At 53.4% G+C, this 13,626-nt stretch overlaps 4 non-coding genes and 1 pseudogene across 4 annotated transcripts; 3 read left to right on the forward strand and 2 right to left on the reverse strand.

The window, feature by feature from the left end:
* Nucleotides 1–2,104: 2,104 nt before the first annotated feature.
* TRNAR-CCU (transfer RNA arginine (anticodon CCU)) lies at nt 2,105–2,177 on the reverse strand. Its single transcript has one exon. It is a non-coding gene; the product is annotated as a tRNA-Arg (tRNA).
* Nucleotides 2,178–3,667: 1,490 nt separating this feature from the next.
* TRNAI-AAU (transfer RNA isoleucine (anticodon AAU)) lies at nt 3,668–3,741 on the forward strand. The gene has a single exon. It is a non-coding gene; the product is annotated as a tRNA-Ile (tRNA).
* Nucleotides 3,742–5,936: 2,195 nt separating this feature from the next.
* On the forward strand, nt 5,937–6,008 carry TRNAE-CUC (transfer RNA glutamic acid (anticodon CUC)). The gene has a single exon. It is a non-coding gene; the product is annotated as a tRNA-Glu (tRNA).
* Nucleotides 6,009–7,305: 1,297 nt separating this feature from the next.
* Nucleotides 7,306–7,521, reverse strand: LOC142826107 (small nucleolar RNA U3). The gene has a single exon (XR_012900375.2). It is a non-coding gene; the product is annotated as a small nucleolar RNA U3 (small nucleolar RNA).
* A 5,979-nt stretch (nt 7,522–13,500) lies between these two features.
* LOC149523037 (U5 spliceosomal RNA) lies at nt 13,501–13,609 on the forward strand (annotated as a pseudogene).
* Nucleotides 13,610–13,626: the final 17 nt, after the last annotated feature.

Raw genomic sequence — 13,626 nt, forward strand, 5'->3', positions numbered from 1 at the left:
AGCAGGGGCTGTAACTGCAGAGATAAAGGAGGGACAAGGGACCACTGGGAAGCAAAATCTAATCTGTGTCTTAGGGTACGTCTAGACTATCGGGTTTTGTCGACAGAAGTTTTATCGACAGTATCTGTCGACAAAACTTCTGTCGACAAAGAGCGTCCAGACACATTGAGTTCTGTCGACAAAGCAAGCTGCTTTGTCAACAGAACCCTGTAGTCTAGACGCAACCCTACAGGCAATAACACCTTCTGTCGACAGAACTCTGTCGACAGAAGGTGTTATGCCTTGTAAAATGAGGTATACCAGCGTCGACAAAACTGCTGAGTTCTGTCGACATTATATCAACAGAACTCAGCGGTAGTGTAGATGCTGGTATAGTTTTGTTGACAAAAGTCCACTTTTGTTGACAAAACTCAGTAGTCTAGACACACCCTTAGATGCTGGTATAGACACACAGAACTATGGGTAATAAGCAGGAAGAAGTTGGTATCACAGGGACGTGGTGGGATAATACACTTTATTGGTATATTGGCACAGAAGGGTAGAGCTTGCTCGGGAAGGACTGGCAGGAAAAAGGGAGGACGAGTTTCCTTCGATATGAAACATGCGAACACTTGGCCTGAGGCGGAGATGGACACAGGAGACTTGTCAGGAGTCTCTGGGTGAGGTTAAAGGGGTAAAACCCCAGGGTGATGTCACACTAGGCGTCTATTACAGACACCTCCCCAGGCAGAAGAGGTGCACAAGGCTTTTTAAACAATTAACAAAATCATCCAAAGCGCAGCTGGTTTCACACACACTCAGCCTCACCCACAGCTGGGAGGCAGTTTGCAGGGAGCTGAAAAGAAACAGAAGAGGGGAAACTGGAGCCTGGCAGAACCAAGTCTTGGGATTCTTCTGTGTCCAGATGTGCTAAGCAGCTGGCAGACAAGCTCCCAAGTGCTGGTCTGTTCCCACCCTCCCCAGGCAGGGGAATTCAGCGTCACCTACAGCTGGGACGCAGTTTGCAGTGAATTGAAAAGAAACTGGCTGGTAGAACCAAGGCTCAGGATACTTCTGTGTCCAGATGTGCAAACAGCTGGCAGCCAAGTGCTGGTGTGTTCCTGCCCTTCCCAGGCAAGTGAATCCCCTCCTCTGGGTGTTACAGGCAGGACTTTGCCTGTCTGGCTTTTAGCCAGGGAACTTTTCTATGCCCGGCAAACGTGACACCCACTGCACTGCAGAAACCAGTCCCCTGCCTTTTGCAAAGAGGCCCTAGAAGCACTTAGCCCCCTTGTTGTCTCTGCCTGTAAAACAAGGAAAAAGCAAATATCTATCACTGGAGAATGTGGGTGTTGATCCCACTGCCTCTCACATGCAAAACAAGCGCTCTACCACTTGAGCTAATTCTCCCACCTCTCACAGAAAAGAGATGCAATCTAGACAGAGCCATTGTGTAGACACGGCCTTGGGGTGTCACTAAACTAGCCCCAAGACACATTCCTTGCTTGGACCTGTCACAGTCCTACCTGAGACGTGTGTGACTCAAAAGCCTCCTGTTCCCTGCCCAGTTCCCAACACTGGCTGCAGACCCAGTGATATTTGGTGCCTTGGCTGCTGTCCCTGCTGGCAGGGAGCTGTCCCGCACCTGCAGTTCATCCGCCTCCCGGAGAGGCAGCAGCTCTGTGAGGGGGAGAAGCCGGGGCATTTCCCTGCATGTATAAAAACCATCACTGCCGGCCCAGGCTGGGCCAGTGCGCTGGCATCCCTCCTGTCTGGAGCATCCACCAGGGAAAAACTGAAACTGTATCCTGCCAGGCGGGACTCTGACCCGCTATAGGGCTTGGGGTCCCTCCAACCCTCCCTAGGAGGAAATACCAGACCAGGGGTCCCTCCACCACTCCCCAGGAGGAGCTATGGGGCCAGGGGACCCTCCACCCCTCAGCAGGAGCCAATGGGTGCCAGGAGGGCTCACACACAAACAGGCACACACAGCCTCAATATTGGTGCCCAAGGCAAAACTCACTCTGTTCCTGGAACAGTGAGTAAGACAGCAACTGTGCAGCATCCTTGCTAACTGTTTCAGAGAGCAGAGGAGAGTAAACTCTTTGTCAGTGAGAGAAACTGTCACCCCAGATGGGACTTGAACCCACAATCCCTGGCTTAGAAAGCCAGTTCCTTGTCCATTAGGCCACTGGGGCAAACAGAAAACTCTGCCAGGGAAAGAAATTCACCCTTCTAAATGTCCCTTCTTCAACTTTTAGCTCCTAATGAAGCCCCTTTGAAGAAGCCAAGGTATGTCTACACTACCCTGCTAGTTCGAACTAGCGGGGTAATGTAGGCATACCGCAATTGCAAATGAAGCCCGGGATTTGAATTTCCCGGGCTTCATTTGCATAAGCGGGGCACCGCCATTTTTAAATCCCCGCTCGTTCGAACCCCGTTCCTAGTTCAAACTACCGTTGCTCCTCGTGGGTATCTGTAGCTGGCTCCAAGTCATGGGCCTTGACATCTCATCTCCCTCCCGAAACCAGGCTGAGTCCAGGCTTTTTCCAAAAGACTTTTGCGCAAAAGGGCCAGTGTAGACAGCAGAGATTTCTTTTCTGCAAAAAAGCCCCGATCGTGAAAATGGCGATCGGGGCTTTTTTGCGGAAAAGCGCATCTAGATTGGCCATGGACGCTTTTCCGCAAAAAGTGCTTTTGCAGAAAAGTGTCCTGCCAATCTAGACGCTCTTTTCTGAAAATGCTTTTAACGGAAAACTTTTCTGTTAAAAGCATTTCTGGAAAAACATGCCAGTCTATATGTAGCCATGGTGTAAGAGGCAGCGCTCAGAGTTCTGAATCATATGATCCGAGTTCAAATCTCAGTGGGACTTTCTGGGGTTGGGCTGGTTGCTGCAAAACCCTCCAACTTTATGAGCTTTGGGCTCCTTATCTGCAGGCTCCCCAGAGAGAGAGTTCTGTGCCTCCTGCTGGGTGTCTGATGCCCCCTGAAGCTCAGTCTGATGCTATGGTCTGCCTGGCTGAGATGGGCTGGGCCCTAAAACGTAACCTGCCTGGAGCTTGCTGCTTACCCTTGTGGTCTCTTTTGTGGTCCCCAGGAGCTGCCAGGCTCTGACTCTTGCCCCCCTGGCGCTAGCAGGTGCCCCCCCCCCCCAAACAATCTTTTAAATTGGTCTTTCTGGTCCCTCTCAGGGTGTTTTTCTCCTCAGCAGCAGCGCACAAGAGAGAAGCTGTTGCCATTGGCCCTGCAAGACAAGATGAGCTTTGCCTGCCCCCTCACCCTGACTTGTTACTTGGCCCCATTCCTGCCTCTCTTCCCAGTGGCCAAAAGGGGCTGCGGCTGCTGCCGACAGGGAAGAAGCTGGGAGGCAAGATGCTGGCAGCAAGAGATTCCGGCTGTTTCTTTGCCCTGGGTCTCAGTTGGCCCCATTCCTGCCTCCCTTCCCAGTGGCTGAAAGGGGCTGCGGCTGCTGCCGACAGGGAAGAAGCTGGGAGACAAGGTGCTGGCAGCAGGAGATTCCGGCTGCTTCTTTGCCCTGGGTCTCAGTGCGCCATGCCGGCCGCCAGCCACCTTGACCAAACCTCAAAGCATCTGGACTAGTGAGCCCACATCACAGTGAGTTGCTAGTGGCCCTGTTAGAGACGAGGCGCCTTTCTGAAAGAGCCTTTTGTGAGCTCAGTTTCCGAAGGCCGGCTAGCTCAGTTGGTTAGAGCATGGTGCTAATAACGCCAAGGTCATGGGTTCAAGCCCCATGTTGGCCACACGGTTGTTCGCTGCAGTTACTACTCTTTGTCTCTTTCTCTGTCCCCCCTCCCCAAGACACAGTCTTTAGCTGCCTGCTATGGACAGGGAAGCAGAAACAGGCAAAAGGCTGAGAGCTTTGCAGGACTGAGGCCAGAGAACTGGTAGGAGGAGGATCCAGCCTGCACAGACCCAGTGGCTAAAAGGGCCTGGCCAGCTTTCCCCTAATGGCAGGGAAAACTCTTCTCTTCCCTCCATTGTCCCCAGTGGGGTGACCTGATCCCAAATTCCTGCTGCTGCAGTGGCTGGCCCATGGCTCCTCCAGCCCAAGCCGCAGAGGGAGGCTCCATATGTCCAGGTGATGGGACCATGTGCCCAGCCCACAGCGCTGCTGCCAACCACTGGTCACCTGCGTCAGTGGCCCAGCAGCCCCTCCCCCAAAACCTGCTCCTGCTCAAGGCCCCCCTGAGCCCACCCAGGCTCCTGCTCCTCTGACTTCTGCACTAGCCAGCCCACATCTCAGTGAGTCGCCCGTGGCCCCATCAGAGACGAGCTCGTGGCAGCGGCAGAGACGTCCCTGCAGCTGCCTGTGGGGTCTTTCCCAAAGGGCCCCTCGTGGGCTGCTGGCTCAGCTGTTTAGAGCTTGATGCTGATAACGCCCAGGTCGTGGGTGCAAGCCCCAGGCTGGCCACAGGGGTGTCTGGTTTGGTGACTTGCCTTTGTGTAGCTGCCTGCTATGGACAGGGAAGGAGAAAGAAGCCCTGGGAGGTGAAGCAGCGGGAGGGAAGCAAGGAGCAGAGTGTCAGTTGCCAGCCGAGAGTCACAGGTGCCCTCTGCCTCCTGGGACCGCCCCTCCCTGAGCCGCCAGCCCCCTGTCTCTCACCGTGCGCCCCGTGGGGAGTCCACTCGCTCTGGGCTCCGGGGGCCTCCCGCTCCCACAGGGAATGACACAGCCCTGTGCCCTAGCCCAGAGCCACTCCCAGCCCGTGTGAAACAGGAGGGTTCATTGAGCGTCTGACACAGCACAGGGACCCAGGCAGGCAGCAGGGGCTGCGGGTGGGGAGTGAGGGCACCAGAGGGGGCAGGGAAACAAGTAGCACCAAGACTCTTGCCACCAGGGTCTGGCCACCCGACTCCCTGCCCAGGCTGCTGGGCCCCCGACCACTTCAGCTGCCGGGTCAGCCCGGGAGCTAAGGCAGGAATGGGGGGAAGGAGCCAGTCAAACTGCAGGTGGCAGGAAACACCAGTCTCGCCTTCCTGGGCCGGGCACGACGGCATCATGTTAGTGACACGGCTGCCAGACATCCCGGACAGTTAATAACCAGCTAGAGGGGTTTATGGGCAGCTCAGTGTGGGGAGCCCAAGGTGAAATATTTAAAGGTCCCTGGTTCAATCCCAGGCTTTGCCATGTCTCTCGGTGCAGCAGGGCCCTCTCTGGTCCCTTTGCCGTGCTAGTGCCCTGTGATATCCCCTCAGCTATCTTAGCCATAGCCCAGCATTGGAAACTCCCGTCCATCTGATTAACCCCCTTCACTTCCAACCCTCCCTCAGAGTCTTTGCTTCCTTGGCTAAAGTCCCCTCCCTTGTGCGTGTGGCTGGCAGGGGTTACTAGATGGATCCATTTACATGTAGCTTCACTGAAACCCCCCTTGTTGGCCTGCACCCAGGTGAGTCCGTGTCACTGGCTCAGGGGTTTCTCCCCCCAGCACACTGCAGAGAAAGCCCTTGTGTGTGAAAGCGCTTCAAGGAGCCCAGAAACCAAGTTAAAAATAAACTAAAAGGAAACATTTTTGCGCCCAGTGGAACTCCTTGCCAGAGGATGTTGTGGAGGTGAAATCTACAAGAAGGTCCAAAACAGAACTGGAATATTTAATGCAGGAAAGGACAATCAATGGCATTTAACCAGGATGGACAGGGCAGGTGTCCCTAGCTGGTGTATTCTAGAAGCTGGAAATGGGCAACAGGAAGGATCACTTAATAACTGTCTTTCCTGAGGATTCCCTCCGGACAATGAAATTGGCTGCTGTTGTGAGACAGGATCCTGGGCTAGTTGGACAACTCACATGACTCAGTCTGGCTGCTTTGATGTTCTGTTTGGTTTCTGTTCTTGTCGCCTCTGGGCAAGGGAGAATGGACCTGCCACCCCATCCTGAAGTGGACAGAAAATGGCCTGCGAGAGGGTAGTGTAGGTGAGCAAAGAAGTATGTTTCATGTGTCCCTTATGGTCTAGTGGTTAGGATCCAGCACTCTCACTGCTGTGGCCTGGGTTCGATTCTCAGTCAGGGAAACCAGCCTGCCATTTCATGTGACAACTGACTTGTCACTTCTCTCACTTCAGTGTCACATGTGACAGCAGCTGTGACCCAAGAAGTTGCATCAGGCTCCTTCCCACCTCTCTGGCACTGCTAAGACAACACTTGCCATTTTAAGAAGGAGCAGAACTGGGTCACTCAAACTGCCCCTCCCCTCTCCCATGTGGGCAGCGGTGGAGGAAGCTCTGTGGCACACACAGGGCTAGCCCAGCGGTTTGCTTTAGTTGTTGGAGACAACCCAGAACTGGCTCCAGCCCCCACTCAGTAACCTGGGGAAATGACCCACCAGGCCTGGGCCCCTCGGAGAGGCAACGATTCCCCACTGGCCAGGGCAGAGCCTCCCTCTGACACAGTCATGGAGCCTTCTCCCCCTGTTTTTACCTCTCCCCCACAACTCAGCTCTCACTGCTCGGTGCTTCCGGAGACGGGCCTCAACCGCTAGTCAGTGTTCCTGTTCCAGGAGCAGGTGAGTTTTGTCTTGTGCCCCAATATTGAGGTCGTGTGTCTCTGTTCGGGGGTGAGCCCCCACGGCACCTGCCAGTTACTAACAAATATCTTAACTGCACGTTATGGGAGAAAGACACTAACCCAAGGGATAATTAACACTGGGCTGCAGCTTGTCTCTGCCTCCCCCAGGGCCACTAGGGAACAGATGGGGGACAAGGCATGAGGCAGATCCAAGGGGCTGGCTATATCCAGTGTGAGAAGCACATGAAAAAGACCCAGCAGTGCTTTTCTCTGAGAACAGCATGAAAACATCAGGATCAGGGCAGTACGGCTATGTCTACATTGCCAAGATTTTGCGCAAAATCTTGCCGCCTGTCTACACTGGCCGTGAGTATTTGCGCAAAAACACTGAGTTTAATGTACAAAATCAGTGGTTCTTGCGCAAACACTCTGACGCGCCCACTCACGGATAAGCCCTCTTGTCAAGTATTCTTGCGCAAGAGGGCCAGTCTAGACAGCAACGTTAATTTCTTGCGCAACAAAGCCCGATGGCTAAAATGGCCATTGGAGCTTTCTTAAACAAGAGAGCATCTACACTGGCACGAATGCTTTTGCGCAAAAGCACATGCCAGTGCAGGTGCTCTCCTGTACAAATGCTTTAATGCAAAAATTCTTACATTAAAAATATTTGCACAAAATCATACCAGTGTAGATGTAGCCTACAAGTAAATCCAGAAATTAAACAAAAGCCAAGACAAAACAATAAAGTGAAATCTCCATTCCTCTCTACTGCAAAACTAATTTTGAACTTTTTGACAGTAGCCAACCACTCAGCCTGCATTCTCTTCCTCCAGCTTCTCTACAAGAAAAAAGGAACAATCATCATCAACAACCAGCAATGACATTAAAACAACACTGTTTGCTTATTTCATGTTCAGAAAAAAACACTATCAATCATCCTCATGGTTAGCAAGACCACTCACTTTCAGCTGTATTTCTCTAGTTGGTAACTAGAGAAATGATTCCTGAAAGTACAGTCTTATTAGCACCTGCTTCCCTACACACCCACACTCATGTGCATTCACTTTCTCCTCATGAGGAATGTTTTCACACAACACTTGTGTGAAACAGAAATAATCTCAGCAAAATGCTTGTTCCATTCAAACACACTCCACCAGGTTTAGAAATCTGCATATTAGAATATGCTCCATGTCCCTGTTTACAGAAACACGCCTCCTGATTAGCATGTGGAGCACCTGGCAGCCAATCAAAATCTCCTGCTGTTTCTTCCTGAAACTGCAGTTCCTGGGGCTCCTCTAAGTCAGTGGTAACAAACTGCCAGTCCGCAGACCAGCAAGGGGCCAAGAACCCCTGCCTGCCGGACTGAGGTGGAAAATAACTAAGTAGAAATACTTGATTATGCTGCTCAAGACCTTTTTTGGGTATTTGTACTTTACTCAAGTCATTTATTTTTGTCACACTTTGATTTTTATTGAAGTTATTTTATTTTTTTTAGACAATATTGTACTTTTTACTCCACTCCCATTTCCAGAGGCGCTGGGTTACTCACGACTCGCATCATTCTGATTTGCTAAAGCCCAGCTGCATGTGCAAGCACCAGTCATCCAAAAAACAGCCAATCCACAAGCACAATGCCCCTGCCAAGGAAGAAGTCTTTTAATAGCTGCTCCAACACCTTGTCATTCAAACCCAGTATCCCTGCAGGCCCTGCCAGCCTGAGACCTGAGCGAGCAGGGCGGCTGCCCAGGGCTCCGTGCTGAGGGGGTGATATGAGCAGTCTCATGTGACCTTACCTGGGGCCAGGCAGCTAAACAGGAGGGAACCCAGCAGCCGGGGTCAGGGAGGACAAAGGCACTTACTTGTGCCGGGTGAATCCTCTGCTCTTTTGAGTAGCAGCAGAGTGGGTGGGTGCCGGGGGCAGGGGCTCCCCATTCCCCCTGGGACAGAGGCCCCTGTGGAAGCCCTGTGGGGGGGGGGGGCAGGCTGTACTGGAAGAGGCTGGGGGTGGGCGGCTGAGGGGGGGGATTGAAGAAGCGTCTGTGAGGGCACGTGGGCAGGCAGCTCGTCAGTGAGCAGCAGAGCACACGGGCCCGTTGCCCCCCAGCCGAGCCCCCCAGATGCTCTCCCAGGGCTGTGGCCGACCAGCCTGCACTGCTGCGAGTCCGGGCTCAGCTCTGCCGGCGACCTGCCCAGCCGCCTCCCTGCCAGGGGCTGCAGACATGTCTGCTGGGGTAGAGGGGAGGGACGTGTCTGCCCAGCCAATGTGAGGGGTGAGCCTTTGGGACAGAGAATTTCTGTCCCTTCTCTTTTTTTCTCTGTCTGGCCCCAGTGGCCTAATGGACAAGGCCCTGGTCTCTAGAGCCAGAGGTTGTGGGTTCAAGTCCCACCTGGGGTATAGAACTATGACCTGAGGGTTGATAGGGAAGCTCTGGCTTGCTTTCCCCATGGGAATTGAGAGCTGGTTTTCTGAGAAGTGTCACATCCCATAAGACAGTAGCTGTCTAGTCCCACCAGCTCCAGGAGTGACTAAGATGATAAAGCATGGTAAGAAAGGGCTTCTTGTGCAAGATCTCTGCTCTTTTCTAACAGGTGTAAGTCCTCCTGCGCAAGAGGGCAGTGTGGACGTGGGACAAGAGTTTCTTGCCCTATAGCTAAAATGGCCATCGGAGCTTTCTTGCACAGGAGAGCATCCACACTGCCATGGATCCTCTTGCACAAAAGCACATCTCACACATGGCAAGATGCTGCCAGACAGACCTTCAGAGATGAAGTCCAGTCCCCTGCACTCATAGCAGGGCAAATCACCATCCAAAACAGAAAGCTACCAGGAGTGGGGTTTGAACCCATGCAGACACTGGCTCACAAGTCTAACATTTTAACCATTCAGCCATCCTGGTGATAGAAGACAGGCTAGATATGTGCAAGTTCTCTCCCCAAATAGCTCAGGGACTTGCTCTCAGAGTATCTTCCCGGCCCATCCCTGTGCCAGGGCTTCCCACCGAAAGGGTGAGAAAGCCTCCCCCTCTTCCCTAGTGAGGAGAGAAGCAGGGAAAAGGGAAACCAAACAAGACAAAACCCAACGTCCCCAGGGATTCCGAGGGACAAAGGCCTGGTGGGGAAAATACCCCCCCCCTTCACCTAGGCTATGTCTACACTCCCAGCTTCTTGAAAATGAGCCTAAGTGTGGAATATCATGGAGCCTCATTTGCATACCTAATGAGCTGCCATTTTTGCAGAAGAGGCTCTTGCTCCAGAAGGAGCTGTCTACACTGCCCCTTCCTGTGCAAGAAAACCCCTCTTGTGCAATGTCGTTCTTCCTGAAAATAATCGTCGTAGCAGAATTGCGCAAGAGGGTTTTTCTTGTGCAAAGAAGGGGCAGTGTAGACAGCTCCTTCTGGAGCAAGAGCCTCTTTTGAAAAAATTGCAGCTCATTAGGTATGCAAATGAGGCTCAGTGATATTCCATGCGTAGCCGCATTTGCATATTTCTCATGCAAGCATCTGTGAGTGTAGACAGAGCCCTAGTGTTTTCCCTGCCTTGCATTTGCCAGCCCCCATGGATCAGGCCAGTGATTGCTAACCTTTTTTTTATACCATGGACAGCCAAACCCATTCACAAACTTTTGCCAGACCAGTAACATTACATTTACATATCTGCATAGCCATTATGCAAATAACAAATCTGCAAATATGGAAATAAACTGTTGCCAGTCCCTACAGATCAGTGTTTGCAGGTATCTACACTTAAAAATTCACAGAAGAAATTCCCCTCAGGCTGCTGGAGGGGGCAGCTTCTCCCCCGGGGGACTGGAGCCTGCAGAGGGAGGGGCGCAGGGAGAGGCACCCACAGAGGCAGGGGCATTTGGGACACCCTGGTTATAAACTTTAGAAATTTTGTCAGGGGCAGAGGAGTTGGTGCCCCCAAGTGCCACCACCAGTCACCTCTGCCCCCCCTCCTGCCCCATGGGGGTGGGGGAGCTGCCATTGTATCTCCCCCCTTCCTTCTGTACAAGCCCTGCCCTGTGTCTCCCCCTTCCCCAACCAGGCTGCTCTTGCTCCCCCAGTCTCCTCCCAACCTCCCCTGCCCCGTTTCTCTTCCTGTGACCCCCCCAAGTTTCCCTCCATTGCACCCCTGCTCCCAGCCACCCCATGGGGCTGGAGGCTTGAGCCCGAGCTGTCGGCCTCAGCGGGACTTGCTCCTCCCCCCTCTCCTGCCTTGCTGCCTCCTTTGGCCAGCAGCGCTCAGGGGCAGCCGGGAGAGCCGGCACCAAGGGCAGAGGAGGCCGAGGCACAAGCCCCTCAGAGGGGACAGGCCTGAGGCCTCTGGCTTGCCCAGGCTCACGCCAAGGGGCTTTCTGTGGTGCCGGGCGGGGGAGGGAGGCCAGGTCCAGGCCGGTGGGAGAAGGGGCAGCGCCTGCCAGGGCAGCAAGGGGAGCTGCAGGGAGCGAGACGCGGCGTTTCTGTCTAGATCACTCAAGGGTCCTTCTGCGGGTGAAGCGCCTGTGACACCCCTGTGCTGCTGGGTTCCCCTGCCCCGCCCCTGGGAGGCCGTCCCCTTTGGGGGGGATCTTGCCCTGGCACTCGTCCAAGGGCAAACTGGGCAAAGCAGCCTGCCCCAGGCACCTTCCATAGCTCAGCTGGCAGAGCAGAGGCCTGTAGCGGGTGCTCGGCAAGTGTCCTTAGTTGGTTGATTCAACTCCAGCTGAAAGGAGAGATTCTTCTCCCTCCCCCTGGCTGCAGGCCCGGCCTTAGGACCAGGCGGCTGCTTTGGGTCTGTCCCTTTGGGGCCTGGTGCTACAATTGACAAAAAGGTTTTGGGTTCCAGCTGCTGATGAAATGTCTTGGGCTGCGCAGGCCTTGAGTCATGGCAAGAGCTGGAGGGGAATGGGGAACGGCTGCACTTTGGAATGGGAAGTAAGAATAAGAGCCTCCGGAAAAGGGCACTTTTTCCGGAGGATCGGGGCCAGTCTAGACGCTCTTTTCCGGCTTTTTTAAAAGCCGGAAAAAAGCGGCGGACATTTTTATTTAAATGCCGCGGGGGATATTTAAATCCCCCGCGGATTTCCCTACGATGACTGCTGAAATTTACATGCCCCTTCCGGAAGAGGGGCCAGTGTAGACGTAGCCGAGGTGTCCTAGGGGTTTGATTTTGTGAGGCTTAGCTAGACTTGCTAAATCAAGCTCTGGAAGATGGATTGCAGCAGCGATCTCCACCAGAGTGAAGACATGGCCTAATGGTGCAATTAGTTAGATGCCAACACTAATAGCCCCACTACTGGTAACTCCCTGGCTATGTCTAGACTGGCAAGTTTTTCCGCAAAACCAGCCACTTTTGCAGAAAAACTTGGCAGCTGTCTACACTGGCCACTTGAATTTGCGCAAGAACACTGACGATCTAATGTAAGATTGTCAGTGTTCTTGCGCAAATACTATGCTGTTTCCGTTTGGGAAAAAGCCCTCTTGCGCAAATGTATTTGAACAAGAGGGCCAGTGTAGGCAGCTCAGGACTGTTTTGTGCAGAAGAGCCCCGATGGCGAAAATGGCGATCGGGTCTTTCTTGTGCAAAACTGCATCTAGACTGGCATGGACGCCTTTCTGCAAAAGGTGCTTTTGCACAAAAGCGTCCGTGCCAATCTAGATGCTCTTTTCCTCAAATGCTTTTAACGGAAAACTTTTCCTTAAAATCACTTGCGGAAAAACATGCCAATCTAGACGTAGCCACAGAGGCGACATCTACACTTAAAGTTTTCTCCTTAAAAAATATGTTAATGAGGGACTCAATTGCATGAGTCACCTTCTCATTTGCATATTTTCTGCCAATGGGATTTTTGTGCAAAAACAAGCAGTGTGAACACTTTTTTGCACAAAACCTCCTTTTCCCAAAAGATTCTTATGCCCCCCCAAAAGTGGTATATTGATCTTTCAGAAAAAGGGGGTTTTGTGCAAAAAGAAAACTTCCATACTGCTTGTTTTTGCACAACAATCCCAGCGCAAAATCAGTTTGCCAGAAAATATGCAAATAAGATCATGACTCATGCAAATGAGACCCGAATTAGCACCTTTTTTTGCTGAGAAAACTCGTCGTGTAGATAATGCAATAGGAGCACAGCGTGTCAGAGAATTGTTCCAGTGACGCTCCCAGACGAGGGGGTTACAAACCCCGCGCTAGACCCCGTGCCAGGGTTTCGTCACCTGCTCGGCTGTTCCTGTTCTGTTCCGCGCTGTGAACATTCCTGAGAAGGTTGGAACCAACCCGGCTCCTTTAGGGAGCGGAAGCTCCTAGGGGCGGAGACTGAGGTGTTTAAACAGCACGAGCAAACCGGGGGCAGCACCAGCCGGCCCAGGTGGGGGAGAATCGCACTCGGGTGTCCCGGGGTCTGGCTCGATCACAGCGGGCGGGCTACCGAGAAGGGCCGCAGGTGCAGGCTGCAGCGTTGGAAGCTGGGGACAAGCCGCCAACTTTGCTGTCGCGGGGCGGGCTGGATCCTCTGTAGGCTCCGTGGCTGAACCACCCTCCCCCAGGGCAGTTCAGCGGCTCGTGCCCCGGCCCTTACACGCGGCAGCGACCAGAGCCCCAAACCCGCCTGCCCCTCCCGAGGGAAGCGCGGAGCCCGGCACCCCCAAGCTACCAGCCCAAGGGCTTGCGGGTAATCAGCACGCGGCCTGCGCCCGGAACAGCTGCCCAGCCCGGCCCGGCCCGCGGTAGCTAGCTAGGGGCTGCAGCCACAGCTCGGAGATCTGGGCTCCTCCACGTGCTCGGGTGTACCCAGGGGTGCTCATTTACATACCCACGATGCATTGCGCACAGTGATTCGCCACCCACGTCCATGGGGCAGAGTTTGCTCCTAAAGCCCCTGGCTCCCACGCAAAACTCGGGCTATCAGCGTGGCAGAGCAACAGGCTGCAGAAGGGGTGGGGATTTGCAGACGGTCCGCTGTAGCCACCGTGAGCTGAGAAACAGACGCCGTTTTTCTGACGGCACCTCTGCAGCAACTGTGGTATACTCTGGTTTCTCTTCAGATTGTATAAATCTTTCACCAAAGATTTCTGTAGAGCTGAACATTTGTGAGTTTGTACTCAATTTTTTGAGGCTTCACTCCAGTGAAGCTACCCAATGGTGTGAAAA

Source organism: Pelodiscus sinensis, chromosome 19 (genome assembly GCF_052426305.1).
Source record: "Pelodiscus sinensis isolate ZL-2025 chromosome 19, ASM5242630v1, whole genome shotgun sequence".
Classification (NCBI taxonomy): Eukaryota; Metazoa; Chordata; order Testudines; family Trionychidae; genus Pelodiscus; species Pelodiscus sinensis.